The following is a 6,000-nucleotide window of genomic DNA, read 5'->3' as shown; positions in this document are numbered from 1 at the left end:
GAAAAGACTCACCTGAATGCCCCCGACCACATTGCCGGAGATTCTTTCTCCATCGTTGAGTGGGTTTAATAGTGGGTGGAGGGTCCTTTTCTTTTTAATTTTTTGGACTAGGAAGGCTTGGCCTTCATATCCGCTTTAAAAGGGGCTAAAAACCCGATTTTTGAGCTGCTCCGACCACCACCCATGGCGACACTATGGCGGTGACCATGGCCGGACCTTGGGAAATTTCTGAGAAAGGGGAGAGCAGATTTCTATTTTTTTTAAAAAGGGTTGAAATGAAAATTATAAAAAAAACATTGGCATAAATAACTCAAATGAAACAGTCCCGTTTCATATCCCCCTCAAATGCTCAAAACGACGCCATTTTGGGGGGGGCCGACCCGAGACCTGACCCACGTAGATGGGATCCGCGTGTTCTTGCGGTGAATGAGCTATTTGGGCATGCGGTCCTTCCGTTTTGCGGCGCTTTGCAATTTAGCCCTCGCTTGTTTTTTTTTCCTTTTTTAATTTTGCGGTATAATTTCACTTTTGTTTCATTTTGGTCCATACTAAAACGGTGCGTTTGGAGGACTGGGAATAATTTCCCACTTGGTCCTTGCCCTTTTTCAGCGCATTTTAGTTGGTCATTTACCTTTTTTTCTCTTTTTTTTTATAATTTATGCCTTTAAATCCCATTTAAATTTCGATCTAGTCCCTTTTATGTTTATTCATCTATTTTATTATAATTTAGACTCCAAACTTTATTTTAATCTCAATTTAATCTTTTATTCGCTTAATTTCAAGCTTTCATTTATTTATTTATTCTTTTTTTTGTTCTGTTTTATTTATTTATACATTCATTCATTTATCTATTTCTTTACTTTTATTGTATTTAGAATTTATATTATTATTTATTCCTTTATTTATACATTTCATTATTATCATTATCATTATTATTAGTGTTTAATTCGCTTTTATATTTTTTAGTATTAAAATAGTAGTTAATATAATTATTAGTATTAATATTTGGTGTTATTCTTATAATCACATCATTATTATTGTATTCTATTATTTATTATTTATCTTTTAAATATTTTACCCATATAGTTATTATACATTATTTAGTTATTATTGTATTATACATCATGTTTAAAAAATATTTGTTCGCTTTCGCGCGACGTTCGAATAAATTAAACATATATTTTATCAAATATTACATTAATTCTTACTCAAATTCAAAGAAGGAAAATTTTCAAAATAACGCAACATTTCGTTTTTGAAAATTCGAGAAATCGTACCCTAACTTACAGAGTTTCGATTTTCTCGTTGAATCTAAACAACCGAATATCCTTTCTGAGATTAAAATTCGTAAGTTTCAAATAAAAATAAAGGCAAGCTCATTCTCAAAGGTTCAATGTGTCGTGTCCTAACTTACGGGATGTGACATTTTGTTATCTCGAGATGAGAGAGTCTTTAATATTCGTTTCAATTTACTCAAGTGTTTTTAAAACATTAATAAAAAAAGGGATCGTATTTTTAAATTTCTTTTCAAATTTTCAACTTTTAACACTAAAAACACTAAGTAATCAACTAGGTACCAATTTTGGGCGTATCGAGGGTGCTAATCCTTCCTCATGCATAACCGACTCCCAAATCTGTTTTTTGTGTTTTGTAGACCAAAAATTATTGTTCTAGTAAATTTAAACTTTTATTAAAATGATTAAATTATGAGGTGATCCGATCACACCTAAATAAAAAGGATTGGTGGTGACTCCATTTTCATTTTTTAAACAAAAAGTCCACCCTTTTACATAAAAAAAATTGTTTTGACAACTTGGCGACTCCACTGGGGACCTAAAAATAAGATAGTCAAGTCATAAATTGATTAATTTCTGTCTTTCAGCTGAAAATTGAAATTTTGGTTTAAATATATGATTCTTTCAGTACATTTCATTCGTCTTTGTTACGATTTTCATCATTTTGTTCTTATTTGCTTTATTGGTCCGAGTCTTTTGATATATTTTCAATATTGCATTTCATAAATGGTCGGTTATACCCCTTTTAAATGGGAGTGAGAAGTTATTCCTTCGTGAGGTTTTCACCTCTGTATAGGGTAACAGGTCGCTTTCGGGATACATCCGTACCTATGTCTTTGTGAGATTTTCATCTCCGTATAGCTATAGGGAAATGTATTCCCCTGAACTGAACTTGGTCCGTATGAGCCTATAATGGGTGAGGATCGAGGAATCTATCGGTTCAAGTACATTTACTTTAGAATCGAACTGCATATAATGAGCCCTAAGAGCTTACCTTAAGTAGAGCCACACCGAACCCTAGTGGTTACCCGAATAGGCGCTTTACTTATTATTTTTCGTATGCTTTAAATTCTAGCTTTGTGCGTAATACTGACTTGCTGTGTTTTGCTTTGAATTTGATTGCATAGCATTTTCATCATAAAAAGAGGTGTTGATTCACGTTCGGTATCTAAATAGAGAGCTTATCATGAAAAGGGGGTTTCTTGATAAAATGGAAGATAATGCGGCCGTTCAAATTTGGTCCGAGAAAATACAGCAAGAAAATGGTGATAGTCTTACGGAGGGATACGTGTCAGAATTATGAGACTTCACTCGCATTAGCGTGACTCAGAATAACCTCCAAGAACTGAAAAAATATAGGATCAATGGGACGATGAAATCAAGTAGCTCTTTTACTGTAACTATGGTGATCTGCCCTATCTACTTGACATGAAAGTGGACAAGCACTTATTTTGAGCTCTCACTCAATATTGGAATCCCGCCTACAGTTGTTTCACCTTTGGGAAGGTTGATTTGGCGCCCACCATAGAAGAGTACACGACCTTACTTCGATGTCCAAAGATTCAAGTCGACAAAGCCTATTCGAGAGCCGTCAATGTCCCAACATTTTTAAAGAAGCTAATAAGTATCACGGGGATGAGTGAGCAATGGGTCGCGGCCTGAATTAAGCAAAAGGGAGACAGCAAATACGTACCTTGGAAAAATTTATGAGATTTGATTTTGGCGCATTCGGATATGAAGAAAAGGGTTGATGTTTTCACTTTAAGTATTTACGGTTTAGTCATCTTCTCCTAAGCGCTAGGGCATGTGGATGAGGAAGTTTCAGACTTGTTCGATCTGCTTGATAAAAGGGTCACACCCGTCCTAACAATCTTAGCTGAAACTTTTAGATCCTTGAATGCATGTCGGAGAGCGGGTGAAGGAAGGTTCATCGGGTGTGCGCAACTTTTGTTAGCTTGGTTTCATAGCCACTTTTGGAAGGTAGAAAAGGTCTCCTATCGAATTTTCTCTGAGAATTATTCCCCATTAAAGGGATTAGTGGCTACACCGATGCGAGACGATATTTTAGAAGAAAAATAGATGACGATCATTCAGAATCTCCAAGAGGAGGACGTCGGATGGAGGGCCCATTGGATGATCCCTAATGAAATTTTATACCAGTGTGGAGACTTTGACTGGGTTCCTTTGCTCGGGATTTAGGGAGCTGTTGGATATGCTCATTTGCTAGATTGAGACAGTACAGATCAAGATAGTTTATACCAGTAACGCAAGGGTTGGCTCAGTACAAGTTTTCATACAAGGGAGATAATTACAAAAAGAAGGTCCGTGAGATATCAAATGCTTGGAATCAAACCCGCAGAATGAAAATATTTCCCGTGAATCCAATGACGACCCCAGAATATAGTTGGTGGTGGGGTAAAAAAATCAACGATAACATCCCTGTGTCAAGCCAAGAAGACATTCAGCCGATAGGGGAATATCTACAAATAATCCCGTCTAAGTTGGATATTATCAAGCAAGACTTTAAAAAAAGAAGTTTTGGGAAAGAAGATTGAGCAGCTAGAGGAGGAAAAGATGCGTTTAGGATTAGACGTTGACATCCATAAACTAGAAGCTGAAAAATTGAGGAAAGGAAAAAATAAGGCCGAAGAAGATTTGGATAGTCTAAAATGGATTATAAGAAGTTGCGTTTGTCGATAAGAAGTAACGGTTTGGGTAAAACATCAGAACAATGACAACAAGAAATCAAAGAAGAAAAGGTTAGAGCCGATCAGTGGGAAAAGAAGTTCCAAGACACTCGAGCTTGAGAAGTTGCTTTGGAAAAGGGTCTGTTAGAATATCGAAATGAGAAAGCAGGATTAAGAGCTCGGGTAGTAGAGTTAGAAAAGTCACTTCACCAATACCGCAGTCATAACTCCGTGATCGATCTGAGAGCAAGCTTAAGCAAGATCGAAGAATTAAAGGGAAAGATAGGGGAACTTGAGAATGCATTGCAAAATTGTGAACTTCGAGTAGAGTTCCTTGAGAGGAATAACGAGTATTAGCAGAAGCAGCTCCATCGTTCTCAAAGTCAGATCAGAGATAGAGACTACATCATGGGCGAAGCTGTGGCTCAAATACGGGAAGTAGCCGATCATATGCAAACCCTAGTTGTTCAGGCTGACGTATTAAGCTTAAAATATAAGTCAAAATCGGATCGAGGTCGAGAATTGGCTTGGCTTCTTAGGAAGGTTAAGGCTTTGTGTATTAGAGCAAAGCCATATATGTAATCTATTTTATGTAAAGAAATTTGTTTTCTAGTGAAGTTATTCTAATGAAATTGAATTAGAACCAATGCCTCTTTTTGTATTCATCTCATTCATTGGCATTACATGTCATCATATGCATTAAGTTTCATAAAAAGACCCTAATTAATTAAAATTATGACAGTTACCCTGCAAGCCAATGAAAATCCACCAACTAAATATCATTACGATACCCGTCGTAAGACGAAAGCAATGGATCAGAGATTAGAAAGATTGAAACAATTGCAAAGAGACATGCAAGAACAGCTGCAAGCACAAATTCAAGAACAATTAACTAAGATCCAACAAGATATGAGGGATCAGATGTTAGAATCTCAAGGAAGTTTGATGAGCCAAATAGCTCAGTTATTGGCTGGAGGGAATGATTAAGGGAGAGCCCTGTAGTCAATTCTGGAGATGATCATGAAGACCCTGCTTATCCTCCAAGCTTTACCCCGACGAAGACCCAAGCATAACCAGATATGTGCCTACAAAGAGTACCTGTCACTATTAGACCTCAATATCAGGCCGGTGCTTCGGTACCGATAAACTTTCTAACAGGCTCGGGTTCTAATCTGGGGGATAATCCAACTAACCCCATTTTTCCTGATCTCGATGATGTAACAGAAGTGGAAAAGGCAAGAGTGGATCTACCAAAACAACTTGAGGACCGGTGTAGATGGTTAGAAGAGAAATTTAGAGTAATGGAGAATGTTGATTACCATTGTGGGATCGATGCTAAAGATCTAAGTTTGGTCCCTGATTTAGTGCTCTCGTTTAAGTTCAAGATGCCAGAGTTCGAAAAGTATAGTAGGACTAGCTGCCCTGAAGCTTATATCACTATGGCCTGTCGAAGGATCACAAGATATGTCAATAATGATCAACTGTTAATCCACTACTTCCAAGACAGTTTGATCGGGTCTGCAACCAAATGGTACAACCAGCTGAGTCGTGCTAAAGTTAGTTCATGGAAAGACTTGGCACAAGCTTTTATGAAACAATATAGTCATGTGACGGACATGAACCCGATAGAATCACATTATAGAACATGGAGAAGAAACAAAACGAGAGCTTCAGGCAGTATGCCCAGAGGTGGAAAGAGGTGGCAACGCAAGTCTAGCCGCCTCTTCTGGAAAAAGAAACCACAATTCTTTTCATCAACACTTTAAAGGCCCGTTCATGAACCATATGTTGGGAAGCGATACTAAGAGCTTTTCAGATATAGTAATATCCGGTGAAATGATTGAAAATACGGTAAGGAGTGGTAAGATAGATGCGGGGGAAAACTCCAAAAGACCAGCCTCGAGGAAGAAAAAAATGAGGTGAACAATGTAAGCATACACGACAAAGGTTATTCGAAACCGATTACCATTGGCCCACCAAGGACAGTAACCACTAGTCATCAGGGCCCCCAAGGCAGG

Source organism: Gossypium raimondii, chromosome 11, assembly GCF_025698545.1.
Source record: "Gossypium raimondii isolate GPD5lz chromosome 11, ASM2569854v1, whole genome shotgun sequence".
Taxonomy (NCBI): domain Eukaryota; kingdom Viridiplantae; phylum Streptophyta; class Magnoliopsida; order Malvales; family Malvaceae; genus Gossypium; species Gossypium raimondii.
This window is presented reverse-complemented; position numbering follows the sequence as displayed.